Source organism: Myxine glutinosa, chromosome 1 (genome assembly GCF_964187855.1).
Source record: "Myxine glutinosa chromosome 1, kmMyxGlut1.1, whole genome shotgun sequence".
Classification (NCBI taxonomy): Eukaryota; Metazoa; Chordata; class Myxini; order Myxiniformes; family Myxinidae; genus Myxine; species Myxine glutinosa.
In genome coordinates this window covers 109,735,930-109,763,079 of record NC_136261.1, presented here as the reverse complement: position 1 = coordinate 109,763,079, position 27,150 = coordinate 109,735,930, and the positions used below count along the sequence as shown (strand labels likewise).

The 27,150-nt window shown below is 48.5% G+C and overlaps 1 protein-coding gene across 3 annotated transcripts in view; it reads left to right on the top strand.

Annotated features, from left to right (window-relative positions):
• The window catches only part of LOC137424249 (uncharacterized), a 201,648-nt gene that overhangs the window by 131,832 nt on the left and 42,666 nt on the right, over positions 1–27,150 (top strand). The gene's annotated exons all lie outside the window — the stretch shown is intronic.

The following is a 27,150-nucleotide window of genomic DNA, read 5'->3' as shown; positions in this document are numbered from 1 at the left end:
CAACAGAACTCTTTTCGCGAACGGAACTCATACAGCTTTTATAACGCCAAAACCCTCTTCGGAGGGCGTGGCTCCAACAACCGCACGCATGCCACGCCCACACCATCAAAAGCCCCACTGGCCCGTGCCCGTGGATTATGTCCCAATAAGGTAACCGCTACATGCGCGCCCCCAGAATGCACTCGCATTCGGGCAATGTCAGTTTTCGGGGGGTCTTAACCACCCGGCTGAAACGACTGATGACCCGAGCAGGGGCTGTGAGTGGCTTGGAGGTGGGCGGGCCAACCGCGGACTTACGCAACGGGGGACGGCCCTGGGGTGTGGTTGAGCCAATCGAGGAGGCTGGTCAAGGCCTCGGGGGAGGCTGCTGAGGTTCCTCACGGGCCTCGGGGAAGGCCGCTGAGGGTCCTCACGGGCCTCGGGGGAGGCTGCTGAGGTTCCTCACGGGCCTCGGGGGAGGCTGCTGAGTAGGATTAGGAGTTGTAGTTGCGCGAGTTGTAGTTTTCTACATGCGAGTTGTAGTTGTAGTTGTAGATGTAGAGTTTTCACGAGTTGTAGTTGTAGTATGTAGGAGTTGCGTGAAGGTGACGAGCAGCAGCGCACGGCTGCAGTGCGCGTGAAGGAGACGAGCAGCAGTGCCGCCAACGTCTCGTACCTGCGTCCCTTCGGAGGATCCTGGAGAAGGCTCACCACTCTGGTCGCAGAGGAGGTGCTCGGCCGCAGTGTGCGCGAAGGTTACGAGCAGCAGTGCTTGGCCTCAGTGCGCATGAAGGTTACGAGCAGCAGTGCTCGGCCTCAGTGTGCGCGAAGGAGACGAGCAGCAGTGTCGCCAACGTCTCGTACCTGCGTCCCTTCGGGGGATCCTGGAGAACGCTCACCACTCTGGTCGCAGAGGAGGTGCTCGGCCGCAGTGCACGCGAAGGTTACGAGCAGCAGTGCTCGGCCGCAGTGCGCGCGAAGGTTACGAGTAGCAGTGCTCGGCCTCAGTGCGTGCGAAGGAGACGAGCAGCAGTGCCGCCAACGTCTCGTACCTGCGTCCTTTCAGAGGATCCTGGAGAAGGCTCACCACTCTGGTCGCAGAGGAGGTGCTCGACCGCAGTGCACGCTAAGGTTACGAGCAGCAGTGCTCGGCCGCAGTGCGCGCGATGGTTACGAGCAGCAGTGCTCGGCCTCAGTGCGCGCGAAGGAGACGAGCAGCAGTGCCGCCAACGTCTCGTACCTGCGTCCCTTCAGAGGATCCTGGAGAAGGCTCACCACTCTGGTCGCAGAGGAGGTGCTCGGCCGCAGTGCGTGTGAAGGTTATGAGCAGCAGTGCTCGGCCGTAGTGTGTGCGAAGGTTACGAGCAGCAGTGCTCGGCCTCAGTGCACGCGAAGGAGACGAGCAGCAGTGCCGCCAACGTTTCGTACTTGCATCCCTTCGGAGGATCCTGGTCGCAGTGGAGGAGCCGAGCGCAGACGCGACCCAACAATACGCCGTGTCGCCCACGGAAATGTTCCGAAGGGCGAACTGGGCCTCAGCCTGCGCGAACCAAACGGCCGCCCGTCGTTCCCAAAACGCCGGCAGTTCGATCGAAACTGCGTTTGCCATGTTCGTTTGAAGCCCCCGAAAACTTTCGGGAGCAGCCGGGGTGACCAATGTAGGAGTTGCGGATGACGAGAGGACGAGGCCATTTCTTTGGTGTTCAAAGCTCCTTTATTCCAACAGAACTCTTTTCGTGAACGGAACTCAAACAGCTTTTATTACGCCAAAACCCTCTTCGGAGGGTGTGGCTCCAACAACCGCGCGCACGCCACGCCCACACCATCAAAACCCCACTGGCCCGTGCCCGTGGATTATGTCCCAATAAGGTAACCGCTACACTATATTGTTTTCCCAATTTTTCCAATTTTTCCAATTTTCCAGTTTTTCCAAACACTAATGAATAATATTTACCGATAGGAACAGTGATGTGGCTTTTATTGAAATTCTACAAATGCTGTTTAGATTTTGATGAGAATTACCAACCTGCAGTGAATCCGGAAGTGGACAGATGAGGCAATGCGCGGGTTTGATAATATCCCAATACAACTGGCATTCAATCGTAATGTTTAATCGTTAAATGTTAATCGTGTTGATCGTTTTGTTAAAGTATCAATTGATGATTGGAATTGAGTGAATACAATTACGATTTTGAATTCGTAATTGTGTTCACCCAACCGTACGGAACTTCACATCATGATTTAAATATTTTTTATGTCACGAATGTTGTTAAAAGTTTATTACTTGCAAAATCGAAGATTTTTCAAGTATATTGGTCGGTTGCGTTTGTGGTTCTGTCTGTCTGTTTGTTACTTGCAAAATCGAAGATTTTTCAAGTATATTGGTCGGTTGCGTTTGTGGTTCTGTCTGTCTGTTTGTTTGTTTGTTTGTTTGTTTGTTTGTTACTTGCAAAATCGAAGATTTTTCAAGTATATTGGTCGGTTGCGTTTGTGGTTCTGTCTGTCTGTTTGTTTGTTTGTTTGTTTGTTACTTGCAAAATCGAAGATTTTTCAAGTATATTGGTCGGTTGCGTTTGTGGTTCTGTCTGTTTGTCTGTTTGTCTGTCTGTTTGTCTGTTTGTTTGTCTGTTTGTCACCGGCCTACAGGTCACAATTCTAAACCGATCGTCATGAAACTTTCCCAAGTTGCATAGGTCGTCCCAATTGAGAAGCCTATTGATTTTGAGGTCAAAGGTCATCTGGAGGTCAAATTTCTAAAATCGCCATTTTAAATCCGTTTGACTTGAAAATTGAATAGCATTTGTATATTGGGTCACTAAATTGGGAAATGAACTATTTTTGAGGTCAAAACGTCAAAGGTCAACTCAAGGTCAAATGATAAAAATCATCAATTTTCATCTAAGAAGCCGTAAATTCTCCACCGATTGACTTGAAAATTGAACAGCATTTGCATATCGAGTCAATAAATTGGGAAACATACTATTTTTGAGGTCAAAGGTCAACTCAAGGTCAAATTTTAAAAATCATCAATTTTCATCTAAAAAGCCGTCAATTCTCAACCGATTGAGTTGAAAATTGAACAGAATTTGCATATAGTCATTAAATTGGGAAACATACTATTTTTGAGGTCAAAAGGTCCAAGGTCAACCTTCCAAAATCATAATTTTTCATCTGAAAAATCGTCACTTTTCTTCCTATTAGCTTAGCTTTGATCTTAGCTTTGATCAAGATTGTCAATTTTAATCATGAAATGGACAATTTGCTGTATCAATGAAAAAAAAATTCTTGGGGTGGGGGTGGGGGGGGGGGGCGGATTTTGCAAGTATCGTGCTCCATATGACGTCTTCTTGTTTGTTTTTGTCACCGGCCTACAGGTCACATTTCTAAACTGATCATCACAAAACTTTAAAAAGTTGTATAGGTCGTCCCAATTGACGAGCCTATTGATTTTGAGTTCAAAGGTCATCTGGAGGTCAAATTTCTAAAATCGCCATTTAAAATCCGATTGACCTAAAAATTGAATAGCATTTGCATATCGAGTCACTAAATTGGGAAACGCACTATTTTTGAGGTCAAAAGGTCAAAGGTCAACTCAAGGTCAATTTTTAAAATACGATTTTCATCTAAAAAGCCGTCAATTCTCAACCGATTGACTTGAAAATTGAACAGCATTTGCACATCGAGTCGTTAAATTGGGAAACATACTAGTTGTGAGTTCAAAAGGTCAAAGGTCAACTCAAGGTCAACCTTCCAAAATCATTTTTCATCTGAAAAATCGTCATTTTTCTTCCTGTTGACTTGAAAATAGAACAGCATTTGTGTATTGCCTCACTGAATTGGGAAACCAACTATTTGAGGTCAAAAGGTCAAAGGTCAACTCAAGGTCAAACTTCTAAAATCATCATTTTTCATCTGAAAAGCCGTCAATTCTCAACCGATTGACTTGACTATTGAACAGCATTTGCATATCGAGTCACTAAATTGGGAAACGTACTATTTTTTGAGTTCAAAAGGTCAAAGGTCAACTCAAGGCCAACCTTCCAAAATCACCATTTTTCATCTGAAAAATAGTCACTTTTCTTCCCGGTGACTTGAAAATAGAACAGCATTTGTGTATTGCCTCACTGAATTGGGAAACCAACCATTTATGAGGTCAAAAGGTCAAAGGTCAACTCAAGGTCAAACTTCTAAAATCATCATTTTTCATCTGAAAAATGGTCACTTTTCATCCTGCTTTGATCTTTGATCAAGATCGTAAATTTTAATCTTCATGAAATGGACAATTTGCTGTATCAATGGGAAACTTATTGGGGGGGGGGGGGGGGGGATTTTGCTAGTATCGTGCTACGCATGACGTCTTCTTGTTTTTTTAAAATATTGATCTTACTATAATTCACCAAATGTCCGTCCATCTGTCTGTCTGTCTGTCTGTCCGTTCGAAGGTACCATAAAAACTGCTGAACCGATTGCAACAATATTTTGGGTGGGTAATCCTGGGATCTCCAGGAGTAAAATAGGCTATTTAGTTTTCCCAATTTCAGCTTTGGTCTCCAGCATTCTCAGGTTTGGACTCCTGCATAACATTCGCGTTCGCATAACGTTCATTGTGACAATGTTTTCATTGTGACGATGTTGTTTTCCCGGTGTCGCACAAACGGCTGCACCGATCGAACTCGGTGACCTCGGACAAAGACCTTTTATAAGGACACGGGTTAAATCCCTGCTTGAGAGAATTCCAACCCCCTCGCTCCCCGCCATCACGGCTGTCTCTCCAACTTACAATCCCACGAGATATGCGGAGAGGATGACCCAAAACCAATATAAACATCATTAAACATCATTCGTATATAAACATCATTAAAAGTAAATAATGACCTCGGCCAAAGTTCAAACGACATTTAATTTCTACATGAGAGAATTCCACATCGCTATTTGGGCGGTGAATACGTTAACGGATCACTGTCTCCATCGACCTTGCCAAGGCCGTAACAGCTATCGGCTCAAAATCCTTTTAACTGTTGATTTGGTAGTTTTTACAATGAAGGAAACATTTCAATGTTGTTAAAAGTTTATTTTGTGATTAATTGGAGTTATGTTGTTTGGAATTAAAAAAGAGATATCGAGTTCAAGTGAATGACGACATGCCATGATGGTTTCTACTTTCTGAACGTGAACTTCGCGGATCGCCATATGCAGATTCGCCACGGTCCCACGATTGATGTTTCTATACGTGAACATACCCGTTTGTTTGCGAATGGGTACGTTTTTCATGGAAGTCCTTCATGAACCTGCTGTCCGTCTGACGTGCGACTGAAGGTGCAACAGGAATGTGGAATTTATTGGTTTCATGCTTTCGCATTCGCCGTATCTGCATTGCCTGTTTGCTTCTGGCCTCCCACCCGTGCATAGCACGGGTATCTCCCTAGTGTTATTTAATTTGTGATTGGAGTTATGCTGTTTGGAATGAAAAAAGAAATATCGAGTTCAAGTGAATGACGGAATGCCGTGATGGTTTCTACTTTCTAAACGTGACATTCGCGGATCGCCATATGCAGATTCGCCATTGACTGGGTATGGAACACACGTACCTGTTTGTTTGCAAACGAGTACGTTTTTCATGGAAGTCCTTCACGAACTTGCTGTCCATGTCTGACGTACGACTGAAGGTGCTACAGGAATGTGGAATTTATTGGTTTCATGTTTTAGCATTCGCTGTTTCCGCATTGTCTGTTTGCTTCTGGCCTCCCACCCGTGCATAGCATGGGTACCTCACGTGTATATAATTAATTACGTATCTTAACAAAGTATGGTATGGCACTGTTTTTGTACACTTGGGTTTTACATTTGATTTGTGAGAGTTGAGGTGAATTTCTCAGAGAAAATTGTGTCCTATCCTGCCTGAGATCTGGAAGCCAATGTCTAAACTCCTCAGATGCTAGCAATTGGCCTGTAAATCCTTGTGGTTGATATTGGGAGTGATGTTTTCTAACTTTTAAGCAGATCAGAGGTGGCAAAATGAGAAGGGGAGGCTGGAAAGCAAAGACAGAGGAGACGCAAGTGTAGCAAAGTATGATTTGAGAACATGGGCGCATATGCTAACTGGCCCCATCACATAATCAGGGTCGAGGCTGGACAGGCTGTTCTCAACCTTTATGGATAAGGAGGACACATCGTTCCGTAGACCTGGGTATGAGCATGCAAGATAGGAACAGAAGGATGGGATTTTGAGGCTAACACTGTGTTGAGACATTCCTCTTTAACTTGAGCAGAGTCTAGGATATCATGACATTTGAGGCATTGGGAGATGATGGAAGGGGAGCATACAATAGAGACTGACTTGGCAAGGTGCCACCACGACTTTGAAGATTGAGACTTTGTGAGTTCAACCTTTAATTGCAGTATAATGCTTTAATATGGTTTGCTTAAGGATAGAAACACACTTATTGCAAGCCTTACAGAGTGACCTACATGTACTTCAAATACTTTCAGACAGGGGGTAAAAGTCCTTCCATGAACAAACTTGTGAAATAGTCGCTACATCTGCGAATCCCCCCCCCCCGCCCACCCCCCACGCGTGACTGGAGCCCGTGTTGGTCGGTCCAAAAAATGACTGGCCCTTTAATCCTGTCGCTGGGAATTTTTATAAACCTTATCCCAATCTTGGTCAGGCGGCAGAAGCTCGTCCCGTATCGCAATGAAATGGGTATTGACCTGGACCTCTCATACCCCTGCTTCCTCACCTCCCGCTCGGTCCTCCGGCCAGTTGGCAGTTAACTTCGCCTGTCGCCAAACTCCGCTTGGAAGCACGTGGTTGCGCATTATCCCTACGTCCCCGTGGTTCAGGCCATGATTCTCAAACCATTCAACTAACTTCTCCCTCGCTCGGTGTGGTTCTGTTAACAGGGGCTTCATGGTTCGTTCCATAGCTGTCAACTTGGTTTCCTTCCATGGTACATGTATAGTATGCGCAGCCCGGATCCCCTCCGCGTTTGGGGGTCTCAGCCCTATTTCACGCATTGGCATAGTTAGTAGGGGAGGGGTCCCTCCATGGGTTTTGCATTTGCCATTCCCATCTGGACCCCCGCTACTGAGGGGTACATAGTGAATGAGCTACGGAACGGGTTGGTGGGGTAGAACGGTGAAAGGGTAGGGATAGGGACAGGGAAATGGGGGTAGGCAAGGGGAGGAGGGGCCCGAACCTCGGCCATCGGAGCTGCAGCCGCCACTGCCGAGGCTACTGATTAGGGCCCTTTCCCTGGTTCCATTACTTGGGCCAGTTCTGCGATCAGTGCTCTGTAGGGATTCACAGCCACTCCCGTCCCCAGCGGGGCCGGTCTCCCTTGTGATTCTGTGGTCTCCACGGGTCTTGCTCCCCGTTTGGGAGGCCCTGCCACAACTACCTGTCGTACTGCCGGCAGCATCGTTTGTACTTCCCCTATGGGTATCCTGTGCATTTTGAAGGCTTCCCCTCAAGCTGGCCTTTGCAGAACGATCCTCTCGACAGAGACATTTGGGGGTAGGCAAGTATTTCTTCTCCTTTCGGCTCAATATTTTGTGTAAATTTTCAATGAACTCGCGCTTATACGTTCCCTCAATCGGGAACACCAATCTGTTATATTTGCTACTCCGCATCCATGCATTCCATAATTATATTGTTGTGGATCTCCCGAAGCCCGTCGACGTACAGAAGGGAGGTTAAGCTCCTTTTCCCCCTCGGGTCTTCGTGTCCACGAGGCCGAATGAATCGCCACTTCCGCAGCGAGCGTGGAAAGGGTATCGGGTTGACGCCGCACGTACCTTTGACCCACGCTGCCACGGAAACGGGGACCGGACCTCACACAAGCCACGCTAATGGAATACGCCCGAGCGGTGTGCGTATCATGTGACTCGTGCCGTTACCTTTTATTGAACCCGATTCGAGCGATTCTATTCGTACGATGCTAAGCCAATCGTGAAAGGACGGGAACGGTCAAATAAGAGGAGGAACATGGTTTATTATTTATGTACAATGATCCGAAGAGACACAGAGCATGCACTTAAGCAGTCTTAACTTAATCCCAGACAAAGGGCCCACTCACCCACGCGGGGAAAAAGAAGGAAGGACATTTCGCGCGCCAAACGCGCCTTGCCGTCGGTCGCTCCGGGACAGCTCGCCCGGCGTGGCCCTCTGGTGGTCACGGCACGTATGCAGGGAAACGCAGGCAGGAGGAGATCGCGCGTCTGTGGCCCGGAACGGGTCGTCTCCACACAGCGCGATTAATACAGCGGCAGAGCGCAGGGCACATGGCACGGGGAATGTTCGTGTACAACGAGACTATTACAAGCAGTTCAAGCAGTTACAAGCACCCCGACTCGTTCAGGAGCTGGGCGATTCTCACACGTTCTTGTCTGCTGCGGTTCTCTCTCCGACTTCTCTGATACCCCGACTGAGGCGGGGAGCCCGGGGCAGGGTTTTATGGCCCCGCCCCAGAGTCTTACTCGAATGTTCCAAGCCCCACCTCTCTTTGCCGTGGTGAGCCACTCCCCTCGAGTTCGGATTGGCGGCTCATGGCTTACCGGCCACTCCCCCTGCAGCTCCTCCCTTCGGCCTTGCCAGACTTGTTCAGGCCAAGCACATGGCATGCTCGCCCAATTGAGGCCTACTCACTGGCCTACTCAACGCAAAACTAACACAGGAAAGGAGACTACCTTACATTTACTAAGAAATAACTATACTACAGCGAGGCTACATGTTGTGGTGTGTCTACCTACGAGGGGGTCATTCTTTATTCTCAAAACCGCAACACTACACCCCTCTCTCACCAGACTCGTCGCGAGTCGACCCCAACAGTGGAACGACCGGTAGAGCCTGGCATGCAAAATTACCATTACTTTGAAATGTGACACATAGGTGTAATTCCCCCTGGCATTTACTCTGACCCATGTGTGCGACATTTTTAGCACTAGATATGTCCCTCCTATTGCATTGAGCAGCTATCTAACAGTTTCACACCCACAACTACCCGAGTAGTTCCGGAATTTTCAAACTAAACACATAGCCGGTGGGAAACATTCTTATATTTACATGCACGTATATTTACAATTCTATGACCCAGGACCTGTACTTTAGAATGAGAAGATTGGAGAGGAGAGAAACACAACACACTCATAAATGGCACTTGCTGCTTGCATCTTGCATCTTTATTCTTGCCTCTTCTGTTGCGGCTAACAAAACCGGCTGGCCCTGACCGGCATACAGGCTATTTGAAGCATCAGGGCCATCTAAACTTACACATCTTCTTCATCCCTAGCACACAATAGTAAATAATGCTTTTTATTATTTGCCAGCATGGCCACTCCCACGTGGTCCAACTGCGTGGCATCAGTGCCACTCAAACAAGTGTTCCGAAGGTGCAAGATGATTTTGCAGCAAGATGCTGCACAGCAGAGGTGCAAGGCCACAAGGCTTGTGGTCCATTAGTGTGACAAGGTGCAGCAAGGTGGTTTTGGCAGCAAAAGCGCTGCACAGGTCGGCTGCACAGATGTAATAAGGGTGCAGCAAAAGGACATGGCAGAAAGGTGCTGCACAGTTCGGCTGCACAGGTGGGACACGGGTGCAGAATGGATGCTGCACAGTTCGGCATCCAAAATGGTCCTGGGGCGGGGAGGAGAGACAAAGCACAACAAGCAAAACAGAAAGGACGCAGTGGTACACAAAAAACAAGGTGACCAGGCACCACCATGCCTGGTGCGATGTGAGGGACGCGGTAGAGCGAGCAGAGCAAACACGTCCCCAAGCCGTCCGTACCCCCCACCGTTGGCTCCACTACCCTAGCCCCCCTTGTATTCACAATCCGTCTCTACATCTTGTCTCCCATATCCCCCTCTATCTCCAAATTCGTCTCCCAACTCCCTCCCAGGAAGGAAGGGATGGAACAAACACAATGTCACTTTTACGTCGTGATGCGTCTTACCACTCAACAGTTTACAGAGCCTCGGTGTGGAGCTCATCCTCCTCGGTGAATGGCTGTGGATGGTGCGAAGGGATTTCTCATCCTAACTACACTACTGACATTTACACTTTTAAACTACCCGGGGTCGACCCTGCCAATCGGCCTCTTTAAACTATGTCGTTCTAAGAACCCGAATTCCCATTGCCCAAAATGTGGTGCCCTCAAAATTTGGGTCTCACCCAACGAATTTTCACACTGTGTCCTCGCACAATTTCGGGGCTGGGTCGTGTGGCTCCACTAGCAGGTCCAACTACCTGCGCACCTCCGCCACTGAAGCCGCCTCCCGAGCTTGCCTGCTCCTGCGACTACCTAACTGGGGAAGGCCCTCCTCTGGCTGCTTACTCCCTTTGTGCCCACCTTGGCATTGGGCAACCCGGGTCCTCTCCTGGGATCCTCGGGCCCAACTCACTCACAAACTACAATTAACCGGCTCCCAGAGCGTATCTGCGGCCTCACCTGGCCGACAAACTACCAGTGGCGGAGTGCCCCAATAACCATACGCACCAATTAAGCCATACGCCCAACCATTCCACAGTCTCAAGCACCCTACAAAGCACTTCTTGCTACTACCCGCACCACAGGTGTCAATATCTATGTAATTTACCTATGCCCTCTACCTTGCTTTACACTACCCACCCGGGCTTTCATGAATGGGTTCCCCTCCTCCCCCATTCAATCCTTCACACCATGCATTCCACACCACTTATCTCGCACACCATTTATCTCGCACACCATTTATCTCGCACACCACTTATTTCTCACACCCCTACTTTCGCACACCATTACACAATTCCATCCACACTACTACATAACTCCGTTTATTCTCAACACAATTCCTCACTCACACAGCATCATCAATCTAACTACTTTCCCCTAACACTCGTGCTTCCCCGTCGTCCCTTTACACTACGCACACCCTTTATTAACATCCACCTAAACTGTCTACGTCCCCTCTATAGTTCAGGTGTCGCTACTTAAATCTTGTGTCCCTACTGTCTGCTAAATCCCTACCAATTATCCTAGCCCTCCCTCGGTTAGCTTCGGTGCCCCATGGAGGCAGCCATTGCTGGCCCCTCCATTGGCCTAACATTGCCATCCCCCTAAACTAATGCTCATGGCCCCCCCCACCCCCCGTGTGAGGAATGGTGACACTACCATTCCCCCACGTGGGGTACACTACTCTCACCAGTCCTCTACACTCTGAGCCTCTCCATGTGGGTGTACGTTGTTACGGCTCGGTCTCGAAGGGCCGAGCGATCCATGCGGGTGGTTGGTCGCCTGTATGTGGTGTCCGTCCAGCATTTATGATCCAAGGGGGGAGGGATTGATGGGCCCAGGTTCAGGGCTCCATCCCTGCGCGGGCCTCGCGGTCCCACGCACGATGACCCAACCAGCCACGGTCAGAGCACAGCACCCGATAAGGTGCATGGCTCCTAAAACTTCTACCTCCCCTTGAACCCGGCCGATTGGCCTTGCCGCCATACGGCACCAACCATACCGTGCGGGGGCCGGAGGCCAGAATCGTGCACGCCGGTCCTCGTGAAACCGACGCCGCACCGATTCCCTCCCTGCAGCACACAACTCACCGGGGGCTCACGTCTGCTACCCATCCCGCTAGGCGCTACCCCGGTCGGTGTCGATGCTTGAGCCGCGTCCTCACACCTCGCAACCCACTCCACACTTGCATACCCAGGCGCACACGCGTCCCCCACACACTCCGTTATGCACTCTTTTTTCACACTCTGGTGTGCACTCTCGCTCACTCCGGTGCACACTCTACCCACACACACTCCGGTGTGCATTCTTCCTCACTCTCCAGTGCACACTCTTCCCGCACACACTCCGGTGTGCACTCTCGCTCACACTCCGGTGCACACTCTCCTTCCACGCACTCGGCCATTGCACACTCCTGTGCACGCTCCTCCGTTACACACTCCATAACACACTCGCGCTCCACGCACGCCCCCTCATACCTCACAATGGGCCTTTCGCAAATCGTGCCACCCTCACTCGTACACCGCACAATGGGCCCATCGCGAACGCCGGGTCTCGCCTCTCTCCCAAGCGCGCCGAACACCCGTTCGCGTCAAACACATTCCCGCCATTTGCGCTACTCACCGCGGGGCCATCCTTCTCCGCCAGCACCTGCAAACCTTTTATTGGGTTAGCAAGCCCGGCCTCACGATGCAAACACAGACTTTGTACATGTTCCATTACCTTCTCCCGTGATTTGCTCCCCGTCTCTCCCGTCTCTTCAGCCCCAATTGTTTCTTCTTTTTCTAGCTCGACGCTCGCCGGCGCCCCTAAAATTTTATTTTCCAATGCGACGATCGTCAGCCCCTCTACATTATGTGTCGCGACTCCCATAGCCCCGGTCAACTTGGCTGTCCTTCGCTCAAGCTCGCTCCCCACGCGTTCTCCGCACCGGGTCACCTCGTCGCGTACCACCGCGACCTTCCCGCTCAACCTGCACCCAATGTCCTCCCTGCCTTTTTCATGTCCTTTTTTGACTCTGCCCTCATCTTCTGTAGATCGCACCTGGATTCCTCCCTCAATTTTTCCATGTTACACCCGAATTCCTTTATTTCTTCCCCCCAATGCATCCATTTTTGCATTCATTTGGGTTAGGTATAATTCAATGTCAAACCCGGCTCGCACAGCGCGCCCGGCTGCCGCCACCACGTGCGAGGTGCCACCATTTCCTTCGCCAGCTGCCGCACCCTCATCAATTTCCTCTTCTTCTACCAACTGTCCCTGTTGGTCCTGGGCCATTAATTCTTCCTCTATTATTACTCCCACTGGCATTTGACCGCTTTGGCCAGCCGTGGTACGAATTTAATTTGGTTTTAAAACTAAATTTCGTGCGCTCGTAATTTTGAGTGAGTGAAGCGCACTCTAGGTCCAATTATCCCACTCCTAGACACCAATTTGTTGCGGATCTCCCGAAGCCCGTCGACGTACAGAGGGGGGGGGGGGGTGTTAAGCCCCTTCTCCCCCTCGGGTCTTCGTGTCCACGAGGCCGAATCGCTACTTCCGCAACGAGCGTGGAAAAGGGTATCGGGTCGACGCCGCACGTACCTTTGATCCATGCTGCCATGGAAATGGGGACCGGACCTCGCACAAGCCACGCTAATCGAATACGCCCGAGCGGTGTGCCTATCACGTGACTCGTGCCGTTACCTTTTATTGAACCCGATTTGAGCGGTTCTATTCGTACGATGCTAAGCCAATCGTGAAAGGACGGGAACGGTCAAATAAGAGGAAGAACACGGTTTATTATTTATGTACAATGATCTGAAGAGACACAGAGCAGGCACTTAAGCAGTCGTAACTTATCCCCAGACAAAGGGCCCACTCACTCACGTGGGGAAAAAGAAGGAAGGACAGTTCACACGCCAAATGCGCCTTGCCGTCGGTCGCTCCGGGACAGCTCGCCCTGCGTGGCCCTCTGGTGGTCACAGCACATATGCAGGGAAACGCAGGCAGGAGGAGATCGCGCGTCTGTGCCCGGGGTCGTCTCCACACAGCGCGATTAATACAGCGGCAGAGCGCAGGGCATAGGGCACGGGGTATGTTTGTGTACAACGAGACTATTACAAGCAGTTCAAGCAGTTACAAGCACCCCGACTCGTTCAGGAGCTGGGCGATTCTCACGCGTTCTTGTCTGCTGCGGTTCTCTCTCCGACTTCTCTAATACCCCGACTGAGGCGGGGGCCCAGGGCAGGGTTTTATGGCCCCGCCCCAGAGTCTTACTCGAATGTTCCAAGCCCCACCTCTCGTCACCGTGGTGAGCCACTCCCCATGAGCTCTGATTGGCGGCTCGTGGCTTACCGGCCACTCCCCCTGCAGCTCCTCCCTTCGGCCTTGCCAGACTTGTTCAGGCCGAGCACATGGCATGCTCGCCCAATTGAGGCCTACTCACTGGCCTACTCAACGCAAAACTAACACAGGAAAGGAGACCACCTTACATTTACTAAGAAATAACTATACTACAGCGAGGCTACATGTTGTGGTGCGTCTACCTACAAGGGGGTCACTCTTTATTCTCAAAACCGCAACAATATATCCCTCGCAGCTTTTTCCCCATGCTTTTTAAACATATTGTTACGGTACGCGGTTAAGGATGTTGTTTGCCGAGCGAAGGCTCCGCGACCGAACAGTTGTTCTCCGACGAAACCCGATTCACCCAAACGTTGGCCGTATCGCGCCACAGATACTCAATGTGGAAAAGACTAATACGACGAATGCAAAGAGGAAGAAGAAGAAGACGTACAGAAGAGTAACGGGGTTTATTATTATTTACACACACATAAGCAAAAAGAGCAGTCATGGGTATTTACAGCGGACATGAAAACGCAGGTGACACAGTGAAAATTACTAGCTTATACAGACATAGTTACTACCCAGGACAGCACGAACAAAACAAACTCACGTACGCAAATGGGGAACTTGCAGGCAGGAATGGCTGGAAAGGATGAGCAGGTGGGATCACAGGGCACAGCGAGCAGGTCCACTCCGGGCGGGAAGCGGGGAGCCGGCAGCTCCTTGTAGTCCGCTTTACAGCGCACGCCGGCAGCTCCTGGTATTCGGCTTTACAGCGCACGCCGGCAGCTCCTGGTATTCAGCTTTACAGCGCACGCCGGCAGGGTCACTCGCTGCCCCGTCAGGGCTTCATGCGGCTGGTTGAAACGGGGCTGGACTCATCTGCCGTATCTCTTTGCAACTCGTTCGTAAAAGTTCCTCTGCTTTCTCTTGGACCCTTTCTTTGTCGTGTCCCTCTCCACGCAGCTCAGCTCGTATTCCCTTCCTCTCACTTCTCTCCAGCGCGGGACTGACACGCCCCCCTCGGTTTCGGTACCACCCTCCCCCCCGTGCTCTGTTTCGTGACCTTGTCTGGTAATCCCACGGGCTTGTCTCCTTATTTGGGCATGGCGCCGACGGCACGCCCCTTGTGGCGAGCCACGGGATTGTTTCCTTATTTGGGCATGGGGCTGAACAGCCCCGCCCTTCGTGGCGCGCCCTGGGCTTGCCTCTCCCGGGCGACCCCGCCCCTCCTGTTCAAACAGAGCACGGAGCACATATTCACTATAGCAGCGAAATGAGAGGGCGTGCACCCCACGCTTGTGAACTGCTTTACCTGCAGATGGAGAGTTTGGCTGGGAAATGGAAGTATTGAAGGGGAGCTATTCTTAATTGATTCGGTGCAATGGAGTATTATTCTAATGGAAGACAAGGCCTTACTCTAAAACACATAATAAGATATAAGCTACTGAACAAGGGTTTTATCGGGTCCTTCAATGTGGTGTTTCATGGAATTAACTACCGAGACGCCCTTTTTACCTTTACACAACTCCGGAGGCAGGAGGGGCCATATCCAACCAATGTTACACAACAATTTACCACTACAATACACACAATCAAAAAAAATGCAATCCTCATATCCGCAACAATATATTCCGCGGCTGGCCCGTCCTCAGGGAGATTCGGGCCACCAGATGTTCCTTGTCCATTACCCATATTGCTGGTTTTATTTCCCTTACTCCGTGACCCGTTAGGTTAAAGGGGGCGCCCTTATCTGCCTCCCCCCCCCCCCACTGACGGGTGCATGGCAATACCTGTAGAGTGTTGCCGTCGTTCAGGTCCTCAAGGCAGAGTACCTTCTCTGGCCTCTCAGCAGGGTGTGTCCTGGGTGTGTATGCGAGTGTACAGACCGTCTTTCAAGCCTGCCTTATTGAACCACTTGCAGCGCGTTCGAGTGTTCAGTCTGTTAACCAAGCCTCCTGAAAACTCTCACAAGTGCTCGGGCCCCAAGCCACTTGAATCTTACCGCCTTATCTTTAACAAATCTCTGCACCCTGTCCGTTCTCTTCACCTTTTATTAGGATCTGCGCCGGAGATCAAGCAAAGACAGAATCCTTCACTCAATGGCGGCAAGTCACTGTTTTACCGAGAAAGTTCTCACCTCTTTATTGGATGCCCAAAAACCTTGCCGCATCTCAGCAACGACGTCCCCTCTCTCCCCTCCGGGGGAGGGGGGTGGGGGGGAGGGGGAGGTGGAAATCCCATCCTCGTCACCATCCTCTTGTCGCAGGTTTCAATCCCCTTCCCCCGGAATAAGCACCTTGTCAAACTCGGACAGTGTACAAGAGGTTTATTTTAGATAAGAATAGATGCATGGAAGATGTTGGCATGGCATATAAGCTAGTAACACTATAAGTCACATCACAGTGACATCATGGTCCTTCACAGCCGGCCCCAACATCTCAGCGAGCCACAAGCCGTAGTCGGCTTAATATACTTTCCTCCAGGACCAAGGAACTCAAAACAACATCCTTTGTTCATCCATTCCCAAAGACACAGACTGCTACCCCAAAGAGAAACTATACAGAGTTGACAGGGCAGGAGAAGCCTCATTCGGAAAGAATGTTTCCCCAAGGCCAAGCATGGGATATTGTGTCAACAGTTTCTCAGTCAGACAACCAGCCGCCAGGGAAACAGGCCAGTGTCTTCAGCCTGGAACACTGCTGCCCCTGTCAGGATAGGGACTTTATGAAATCCCCTACATATGTATGTATGTATGTATGTGTTTGTTTCTATATATATATATATATATATATATATATATATATACTAGACGACCCATGACCCGTTGGGTCAATGTTATTATATATAATTAAGGGGTTACCATGGTTACAGTGGGGGTCAAAGGTCAACCTATGGCGAAGATATATAATTTTCTCACACTTTCTAATAGAGAGGCAAAATGCCGTATAAAACAATTTACTGGTTCTAATTGCTTTTATTTATCAATCCTCACATAGAAGAGCAGTTTTTAGTAATGAGCAGTGAGGAGAAGACCCCTCAGCCAATGATGCCACCCCGCAGCCAATGATGCCACCCCTCAGCCAATGATGTCACCCCTCAGCCAATGATGTCACCCCTCAGCCAATGATGTCACCCCTCAGCCAATGATGTCGACCCTTAGCCAATGATGTCGCCCCTCAGCTAATGATGTCGCCCCTCAGCCAATGATGTCACCCCTCAGCCAATGATGTCGCCCCTCAGCCAATGATGTCGCCCCTCAGCTAATGATGTCGCCCCTCAGCTAATGATGTCGCCCCTCAGCCAATGATGTCGCCCCTCAGCCAATGATGCTACCCCTCAGCCAATGATGTCGCCCCTCAGCCAATGATGCCACCCCTCAGCTAATGATGTCGCCCCTCAGCCAATGATGCCACCCCTCAGCCAATGATGTCGCCCCTCAGCCAATGATGCCGCCCCTCAGCCAATGATGTCGCCCCTCAGCCAATGATGCCGCCCCTCAGCCAATGATGTCGCCCCTCAGCCAATGATGTCGCCCCTCAGCCAATGATGTCGCTCCTCAGCCAATGATGCCACCCCTCAGCCAATGATGCCGCCCCTCAGCCAATGATGCCACCCCTCAGCCAATGATGTCACCCCTCAGCCAATGATGGGACCCCTCAGCCAATGATGCCGCCCCTCAGCCAATGATGCCACCCCTCAGCCAATGATGTCGCCCCTCAGCCAATGATGCCGCCCCTCAGCCAATGATGCCACCCCTCAGCCAATGATGTCACCCCTCAGCCAATGATGTCACCCCTCAGCCAATGATGCCGCCCCTCAGCCAATGATGCCACCCCTCAGCCAATGATGTCGCCCCTCAGCCAATGATGCCGCCCCTCAGCCAATGATGCCACCCCTCAGCCAATGATGTCGCCCCTCAGCCAATGATGCCGCCCCTCAGCCAATGATGCCACCCCTCAGCCAATGATGTCACCCCTCAGCCAATGATGCTACCCCTCAGCCAATGATGCTACCCCTCAGCCAATGATGCTACCCCTCAGCCAATGATGTCACCCCTCAGCCAATGATGCCACCCCATCAGCCAATGATGTCACCCCTCAGCCAATGATGCTACCCCTCAGCCAATGATGCTACCCCTCAGCCAATGATGCTACCCCTCAGCCAATGATGTCACCCCTCAGCCAATGATGCTACCCCTCAGCCAATGATGCTACCCCTCAGCTAATGATGCTACCCCTCAGCCAATGATGCTACCCCTCAGCCAATGATGCTACCCCTCAGCCAATGATGCTACCCCTCAGCCAATGATGCTACCCCTCAGCCAATGATGCTACCCCTCAGCCAATGATGCCACCCCTCAGCCAATGATGCTACCCCTCAGCCAATGATGTGACCCCTCAGCCAATGATGCTACCCCTCAGCCAATGATGCTACCCCTTAGCCAATGATGCTACCCCTCAGCCAATGATGCTACCCCTTAGCCAATGATGCTACCCCTCAGCCAATGATGCTACACCTCAGCCAATGATGTCACCCCTCAGCCAATGATGCAACCCCTCAGCCAATGATGCTACCCCTCAGCCAATGATGCTACCCCTCAGCCAATGATGCTACCCCTCAGCCAATGATGCTACGCCTCAGCCAATTATGCTACCCCTCAACCAATGATGATGATGATGCTACCCCTAGACGACCCATGACCCGTTGGGTCAATGTCAGTTTGAACTTTGAATAGATATGAGAATAGAACTAAAGCGAACGCTGGACATCATCAGGGAGATTATTTGGGCCAGCAAGCCATAAGGCTCACCTCTCCAGCGTTCTAAATCACTTACCTGTGACACGTGATTTCGGCCCTTATCTCCGATCACGTTGACGGAAATCACCACAGCATATCGTCAAGATCCCTCCAAAAGGCTCGTCTTTGTCACATACATCACGCAATGTGCGATCCACAGCCTCGAAACTCTCTCTCCTGATCATAGGACACTCATCCCACACGATGAGTTTTGTACTTCGAAAGAGGTCTGCGATAGTGGAATTTTTATCGATGTTGCATACGCCATCTTCCCTCGGTGTCAGAGGGATTTGGAACCTTGAGTGCGCTGTTCTTTCACCAGGCATGAGGGTAGCAGCGATGCCAGATGAGGCCACCGCAAGGGAAACTTCTCCACTCGCTCTCACTTTAGAGAGAATCAGGTTAATAAGAAACGTCTTCCCTGTGCCTCCAGGCGCGTCAATGAAAATCATTGATGACTGATTCGTGCGGATGTTGCTATTCGCGTCCATAGACGTGAGGTGTGATTCGTTGTCCGCGTCCGTAGCGCCGTCGGAGGGTTGATACGACATTCTTCCTGCAAATAGTATTGTGTTTGTGCTATCGTTTTGCCGATCATCAAATGACAAATAAATTACATTGTGAAAATTAAAGATTTCAAATAAACCTATTTAAAGTGTATGCGCATATAAATAATAAAAAAAATCGAAGAAATATCTCTCGGTAATTTCCTGAAACATATTTTACTTCCTGGTAATAATGTTGAATGAAATGACGAAGATATATACTGTATGCCTGTTATTTTAGGCGGTGTATTTTCGTATATCAACGTGGCGCGATTTTAAAAATATATCTCTGCAATTTCCCGTGTGTGCGTGAATGTTCTCAATTATTTCTTTTACCGAGTCTAAAACCATCGATAAAAATGAAATCAGATGGCGACTTAGATTGAAGATAAAGGCGTGAAACAGACTCAATGGCCTTGAAGATACAAGCCTTTCAGAATTCATTTCGTTCTATAAACGGAAACTTTCATCGGATTTTCTTCCCGTTTTTTTTCAACCGAGTCTAAAACTATGTTAGCGACTGTGAAAAATGAAATGATATATCGAATTTGATTTGAAATAAAACTGAGAGAGAGAGCAAGACACCACGGGCCTACAAAACAGGCCTCAAAGCTATGCGAGTTAATAAAATGGTGGATATTACTACTCTCTCAAAGGGGTAAGCCACGCCCCCGGACCGATCGAATGTTACATACAAACACGCAAGATTTCAATTTTATAATTATATATATATATATATATATATATATATATATATATATATATATATATATACATACACATACACATATACATATACATACAGTGAAACCTTGACTTACGAGTTTAATTCGTTCTGTGACTGAGCTTGTAACTCAATTTGCTCGTTTCTCAAATTAAATTTCCCCATTAAAATGAATTGAAATGCTATTAATCCGTTCCAGCCCGCCAAAAACCACACCAATTTTTTTGGAAATATACAGTATATATAAAAATATCTCGCGCTTTATATTTCACCTGTATGCAGCATACAAGTTGGCAGGATGGCCTGGACTGGAGGTACGCACACTTGACTCTAAACTGTCCAGCCTGGGTTTGAATCCCGACCCAGCTATAACCTGTCATGTCTGTGTTTCACAGGCAGGGTGATTCATTAATGTGTGTACCGCTAAACTGGGCGCCCCGTTTGCGTCCCATTAGTTGTTGGATGTTAAGGATCTCACCGTGTCTTCCACAAAGAGAAGGCGAGCTATCGCCGGCACTCTGAACAAGTTGTGGCCTGGCATGCTCTTCTCCTCTGCTGTTATATACGTCCTCCTCGGCATCTTTTTCCAGAAGAGCCCTGTCTCGTCACAGTTGAAGATTTGCTGGGGGATGTATCCTTCGGCTTCTATCAGTTCGGCAAAAGTTATAATAAAATCTTCAGCTGCCTTCACATCCGAGCTTGCTGCCTCACCATGCCTGACGACGGAGTGAATGCCAGTCCTCTTCTTAAAATTATCAAACCATCCCCGACTGGCTTTGAATGACTCTTCCGATGCCTCGTCCGTTGATGTTCCCGCCGTCTGCTGCACCAAATCCCCGTAAATGTCTCGTGCCTTCTCACAGATGATGCTCTTGGTCACGGTATCTCCTGCGAGCTGCTTCTCCGTCAACCACACAAACAACAACTTCTCCATCTCTTCATGGACAGAGGTCCGGAGCTTTGAAATAATCTTAACGCCCTTGGCTGGCGTTATAGCCTTTATCGACTCCTGCTTCAAAATCGTACATATCGTAGAAGTACTACGATCGTACTGCCTCGCCAAGTCGACAACACGCACACCTCGCTCATGTTTTTCGACGATTACGTGTTTTATATCCAAGCTCGCTCGCTCGTAACTCAGATCTCGGCTCACATCACAAAGCAAAAAATCGACCGAGCGCGACGGCTCGTATCTCGGAAAACTCGTAAGTTGGTGCACTCGTAAGTCAAGGTTTCACTGTATATATATATATATATATATATATATATATATATATATGTATATATATATATATATGTATATGTATATGTATATATATATATATGTATATGTATATGTATATGTATATATATATATATGTATATGTATATGTATATATATATGTATATATATATATATATGTGTATGTATATATATATATATGTATATATATATATATATATATATACATATATATATATATATATATATATATATGTATATATATATATATATATATATATATATTATATATATATATATACAGTGGTACCTCGGCTTACGAGTTTAATCCGTTCCGTGACGGAGCTCGTAAGCCAAATCGCTCGTAAGTCAAAGCAAATTTTCCCATTCAAATGCATTGAAATGCTATTAATCCGTTCCAGCCTCAAAAAAAAAACACCAATTTTTTTTGTTAGGTGCTTTTAAATAACAAAAATGTACTTTATAAATAACAAATAATGTATAAACAAGCACGACCTCGTATATACTGTACATAATACAAGAGAATGTAAAGAAATAAACTGGTTTTATTAAGCAGAGGAGAAGAGCATGCCAGGTGAGGTGTGCGTGTTGTCGACTTGGCGAGGCAGTACGATCGTACTCCTTCTACGATATGTACGATTTTGAAGCAGAAGGAGTCCATAAAGGCTATAACGCCAGCCAAGGGCGTTACGATTATTTCAAAGCTCCGGACCTCTATCCATGAAGATATGGAGAAGTTGTTGTTTGTGTGGTTGAAGGAGAAGCAGCTCGCAGGAGATACCGTGACCGAGAGCATCATGTGTTTGAAAAGATTGAAACTCGGATATCGAGCACGGACCACGAGGTGTTTTTTCTTTTTTCTTAATCTCGGTTTCAGTGAACTTTTGCTCTGTGCTCACGTGTACTGTACCTGTACCTGTAATGGTACGTCAGAGGATGGCACCTGTTGTCATCATATTAAGTGCAAGATGTTCTGCATCGTAAGTTGGTACACCGTGGTCTTTCGGCGGTGTTTAAGCCGGCCGTCTTGGCTTCTGTCACCATTGGCATTGAGTCTTTCGATGTAGGTAGGTCGTTGTGTGCCGGTGCCTTGGCCGAATTCCTTCATTGCTGCATTGTTAGCTCACCTGGTTTTTTATACCACATCTTTGGTTATCGGACCAGCGAATGACGTCATCTCCAAAGTATGGCTTATTCTCACTTGTCTTGGACGATCTTCTACTTCTAGCCTTCCACCGTGCATTTGGTGTCCACTGTACTTACTGTACAGTGCCTGGTAAAATTGATGTAATGGGTTTTTGACCGTCAACGCCATGAACCGTCATGAACCGTCATGAACCGTCATGAACCGTCATGAACCGTCATGAACCGTCATGAACCGTCAACGCCATGAACCGCTAACACTCAAAAGCCCATTTATCGCGCCTTATAAAGCAAAACGCAAACCGAAAGCCATGCCTCTCAAGCGAGGCGTGCTTCCGTGGTCACGTGATCCACAGGTGTAGCTCATTATACCCGCACGCGCGACACGCTTTGGCGGTCACGTGACCAGCCACTCTGGAGGCGGGGATCCCCGCCGATGACGTCACCGGCTGGAGCAAGGAGATTCCTCGCTCATGTATTTCGACGATTGCGTGTTTTATATCCAAGCAGAGATGCTTTCACGGCAAGATAACCACGTGACCGGAACCGGAAGCCACAACCGGAAAATTCAAAAAAATAAATTTTTTGAGCTCGTACATCGGATCTCGGCTCGTATCCCAAAGCAACAAACCGCCCGAGCGACGGCTCGTATCCCGAAAAACTCGTACGTTGGGGCACTCGTAAGCCGAGGTACCACTGTATATATATATATATATATATATATATATAAAATATATATATATATATATTTGTGTATGTATGTATTGTTCATGTCTGGCTTCCTTCTTGTAACTACAGTGCAGTAATTTGTATTTATTTTGAATAGACAGACTAAATTGGATAAACCTGTGCAGTGTGCATTAGAGAAAGTAGGCTTTCGTGAAAGTATTCCCAAGTCTAATTCTTATCAGATGTTGTGGAGATGGCAGCCCAATCCTTGTGAGAGGGCAGATTATAATCCTTGCCAGTTATCCTGTATGATCAACCATATTTTGTGGGGTTGAACATCTTGTATGCAAGAGAGAATTGGCCTTGAGAAAAACATGTTTGGAGGAGTTAATCAAGGTAGAAGAGGTTGGATGGAAAGTTTATCATTACGAGGTACAGTGTACAGTCGGGAGGATGTACGAGTTGCAGAAATTCAGGTTGAAACGTTTAAAGACATCCCCTCAGCTAGTAAAGTGGCAGTTGAAATTACTGCAGGTTAGGAGCAGAATTTTGGGATGGATGTTTAAGTTTATCCATATTAGAGGAAATAGAGTTGTGATCATTGACAATCAGTTGATGGTAGCTGCTGTTGGTGTGGAAAACACAGTGAGAAATGGAGTCGCTCGTATAGACAGCAACTCCACTACCGTCAAATTGGGACGTGGCAAAACGAAAGAGAATAGCTGGAGAGAGTGACACAGGGAGAAATCGGAATCCGAGACATTCTGCGATAGGAGCATTCCATTAGGCATATGTTGACTGCAACATTAACTAAAATGGAAAGATCAGAAAATTAGAACTGAGACTTTGAATATTGGTGAACCACACTGTTTGGGAGGAGATTAGTTGGAAACAAACTCTTTCAAAAACTCTTCCTCACTCTCCCTGCACTGCCCTCTCTCCACCTCACCCCCAGGAGTACCTCTGGCTACGGCCTCCCCTTCGCTCCCACCTTTTGTTCATATGTGTGTTGTACCATCCACCAAACAGTGATGACTCAATCTGCATCTCACTGTCTGATAACATGGACTAACTTCTATATACTCATCCCAACTCTCTCTTCCTCATATGTGGTGATTTCAACTGTCATCATGCCAGCTGGCTGGGTGTGGGTACCTCTCTCACCAGCCATGGCACCTCAGCAAAGGACTTCTGCGACTCACTGGGACTGACACAATCTGTCAATTTCCCGACCCGGATATCAGTCAATGGAGCATCTTCTCTTCTAGACTTGGTTATGACAAACTTCCCTGCAAATGTCTGCTGCTCTTCTTCTGCTCCAATCGGTTCATCTGACCACATGCTTGTGAAAGTGGACATCTCTGTGGCCATTCTCAGAGAGCCTCCTCAGCGCCGACGAGTCTGGCATTTCACTCAGGCCAACTGGCACGGTCTTCAAGCAGCCATCAATCATCTGGACTGGTCTCCCATCTCTACTGCCTCTGACATCAACTCATCCTGGGAATTCTTCCAAAGTAAACTGCTCTCTCTCTCATGCACATATTTATCCCATCGCGTCTTCAGTTGTCATACCCTTCCTCCCATCCATGGTACACGGAATCTTGTGGTGAGGCAGTTGCCCTGAAACAACTTGCCTTCACCTCCTGGAAGGCAAATCCAACGAAAGGCAATCTCATTTCCTTTCACAAAGCTCGGAACAAGTGTGTGTCTACCCTCAGGGGATCCAGGAAACAATATCGCTCCACTCTCAAGAGTGAACTCTCAAACCTGTCTCCCTCTTACAAATCTTGGTGGCGTCTTGCCAAATCTGTTTCTGGTGTTTGTTCCCCCTCCACCCCCACCCCCCTTACCTCAAACGGCTACACAGCTGACTCCGCACGTGAAAAAGCTGAATGCCTCAACTCTGTGTTTGCCTCAAAATCTTGTGTCCCAAACCCGTTTCTTTCTGTACCCACCGTACCCAGTCGTACCCAGCTGCTCCTGGACTCTGTGTCCTTCTCTCCTGACAAGGTGGAGAAGTTTCTGTCAATCCTCCACTCTTATTCTGCAACTGGACCAGACGGCATCCGCCCACAGGTCCTAAAATCCTGCTCTGCCGCTCTTTCACGCCCTCTCTCTGTTCTCTTCACCCTCTCTTTTGCTCAAGGTCATCTGCCATCAGCTTAGAAATCAGCCAACATTACCGCTTTACATACAAAATGTGCAAAAACGGATCATTGCAACTACAGACCAATCAGCCTGCTCCCAATTATCAGCAAAGTCACGGAATCCATCATTGGTTCGGATATAAAATCCTTCATCTTCTCCAATGGCTTGATCTCTGATCATCAATTTGGATTCAGACCAGGTTACTCTACTCTGGATATGCTGCTTATGCTGTCTCAACAATGGATGGAGGTCCTCAATATCACAAAGGGAAATTAGAGCTGTCTCCCATGACATATCACGTGCCTTTGATACGGTCTGGCACCCCGCTCTGCTCACCAAAATCTCCTCCTATGGTATCCATGGAAATCTACACGCATGGCTTGCGGACTTCCTCTCTGGCCATAGTCAACGTGTGGCCCTGAATGGATTTCTCTAATCTCCCCTTCCTGTTCAGACTGGAGTTCCCCAAGGCAGTGTTCTGGGCTCTGTTCTTTTTCTGGTCTTCATCAATGATCTCTCCGACTCTCTGGAAAATCCTCTCTATCTCTTTGCTGATGACTCCACTCTCTGCCGCTCCATACCTCATCCCTCCGATTGGCAGTCTGCAGCCTTCTCACTCTATGCAGACCTGGACAAAATCGCAGACTGGTCAAACAAGTGGAACATGTCTTTCATCCTGACAAATCTCACACTCTTACTATGTCTCTCCGAAAAGACCGACTGGGCAACCCTCTCATCTACTTTCTCAACAATCCTCTCCAAGAAGTTGTCACTCAAGTTCTTGGGTCTCACAATCTGCCATTATCTGGGCAGATTCAGCAGTCGCCGACTCAGCAGTCCGTCGTTCGAAGTTCTTCCTTGGTATACCTGAGCTCCTTACCACGTACACGGCTTTCATCCGCAGTTCAATGGAATACTGCTCTCCCCTCTGGGCTGGTGCTCATGCCTCACATCTAGCTCGGCTTCGCGCTGTTGAAACCAAAGCTTTCAGAATGACTGGAATTTCCTGCGATGAAGCTAAATCTGAGGGTCTTTTACTCACTCACCACAGGAAGGTTGGTGGTCTCTCAGTCTTCTGCCGACTCCTCCCTGGCCCAGCCTCCCCTCCCCCCCCCCCCCCCCAGCCCTGTCTGTGCTCTGTGCCCCAAATACTCCGACAGGTCGCACAAGATCTGGCAGCAACCCTCTGCTGGTGAAACTGCCAAAATCAAGACTCTCTGCTCACCTTCACTCTTTCATTCCTCTTTTATCCCGCCTCTGGAACAAACTCCCTCACTCTCTTCAATGCCACTCCTCCCTCCAGTTCTTTAAAACAGCTGTTCGCAACCATCTCTTGTCTTCCCCCATCCAAAAATCTTGAGCTTTTCTACCCCCGTTAATTCATCCCAGATCCACCTTTCTGAAATACCGACTTCTTTCCTGGAAGTGCTAGCTGTGTCCATGTGGTTTTTACCTCTCCCACCCCCACCCCCCTTCCCACGCCTCCTCCCCCCAAGCCCTCTCCCTCCCACAGATCTCCCGATGTTCCTTCTCTCAAATATTGTACTTGTGTGCTTCCCCCTCTCTCCCCATCTTGTCTCCTGCTCCCTTTATTATGTCTTTTGTGTCCATTTGTTTTTTTTTGTCATTACTGTTAGCTCTTACATGAGCCTCAATCTCATATCCAAAAAAAAGAAAACAGAGTGGTCGAGGTGGCAGGACCCGTGGGAAGAAAAGTTGGAGGATACAGACTGTTAATGGCCCTGAGTTGGCACTCTGCAGACTTGATTTCTTCTGGATCCCAAGTTCTTCCAAATTAATATCGACATTGAAACCAGGTTGAAGGGAATGGTTGTTGAAAGCATGAAGGAAGTCTCATCACAACGGAGAGATGCGGTGCAGGATTTTAAGCTGGCCTGAAAGGGAACAAAAGATGTTGGAAGAAGAAGAAGCTACAAGGTGTTTGGAAAGGACAGTACATTGTTGGTTTTATTTCACAGAGAAGTCACTGTTCCTGAACCAAAGATGCCTTGGCAACCATAGATGATTTCATGTTGTGTGCAGCAAGTGGCTGCTGGTTTGCATCATTGCTGAGGGTTGTGGCT